Source organism: Belonocnema kinseyi, chromosome 8 (genome assembly GCF_010883055.1).
Source record: "Belonocnema kinseyi isolate 2016_QV_RU_SX_M_011 chromosome 8, B_treatae_v1, whole genome shotgun sequence".
NCBI lineage: Eukaryota > Metazoa > Arthropoda > Insecta > Hymenoptera > Cynipidae > Belonocnema > Belonocnema kinseyi.
Genome location: NC_046664.1, coordinates 76,141,190 through 76,142,717, shown reverse-complemented (window position 1 = coordinate 76,142,717; position 1,528 = coordinate 76,141,190).

Here is a 1,528-nt window from a genome sequence, read left to right as displayed (position 1 = left end):
ATAAATTTGAAGTGAGTATTTGAAAACATTTTAAAAATTAAAAAAAAAGAATCAGGAAGATTTTAAGGAAATTGTTTTATTTTACAGTTTTTTTAATTTTAGAAAAAAAATCTAATTAACAAAATGTATCAATTTTTAACCCAAAAGTTTACTTTTTACAAATTAAATTAATTTTCTATCAAATAATTGGTATTTTAACTAATTCAATGTACTGGATAAAGTTTAAACCAAAAATTGAATAGTTCAATTTCCAGATGAAAACGATTAATTTTTAATCAATCCTAGAATAGTTACATTTTCAGATAAAAAAAATAATTTTTAATCGAAAAAATAAACTTTCAACAAAGTTGTTAAATTCTCAACCAATAACATGAATTGTCGACCAAGAAAATTAATGATCTACAAAAAAAGTCAAATTTCAAACAAAATACATGAATTTTCAACGAAATTATTTAATTTTAAAGTCAAAAAAACGAATTATCTACAAAAAGTTGATTTTTTTCATCGAAAAATATGAGTTTTCAATCAAAGAGTTAAACTTTCAACCAAATAGTTAAATTTATAACAATAATTATAAAACCTTGTTGAAAAAACAGTATTTTTTACAAAGTAATTCAACTTTTAGTGAAATAATCGACTTTTAAGCCCAAGAAGATGTACAGTTCATATTTCAACAAAACAATGCCATTTTTGACCAAAAATGATACATTTTCAACCAAAAAGATTAAATTTCCACCAAACAAGGTCAATTTCCAACAAAATATGTGAACTTTCAACAAAATTATTTAATTATATAGTCAAAAAGAGTATCATCTACAAAAAAGCTGAATTTTGAACCCAAAAATATGATTTTTCAACCAAAATTTTAATTGGCGACCAAGTAGTTTAACTTTCACTTACAGTTGAAGTACTTAGTAAAAAAAAATAATTTTTTCTTATTGAGGATTCATAATTATTGTTGAAAATTCAACTATTTGCCTTCAAATTAAATTTTTTGTTCAAAATTTTACTTTTTTGTTAAAATTGCATCTTTGGACGTTAAAAGTCATATTTTTGGCTTAAAAATTCAGCTTTTTTGTAGATGATACTCTTTTTGACTATATAATTAAATAATTTTGTTGAAAGTTCACATATTTTGTTGGAAATTGACCTTGTTTGGTAGAAATTTAATCTTTGTGGTTGAAAATGTATCATTTTTGGTCAAAAATGGCATTGTTTTGTTGAAATATGAACTGTACATCTTCTTGGGCTTAAAAGTCGATCATTAATTTTCTTGGTCGAAAATTCATGTTATTGGTTGAGAATTTAACAACTTTGTTGAAAGTTTATTTTTTCGATTAAAAATGATTTTTTTATCTGAAAATGTAACTATTCTAGGATTCATTAAAAATTAATCGTTTTTCTCTGGAAATTGAACTATTCAATTTTTATTATTAAGAATTCAGTGATTGGAGTTTATCCACACTGTGAGCTTTCTTCGACCGTTAATATCATTAATGAGAGAATGTGTTTTATTCTGGTCATACGG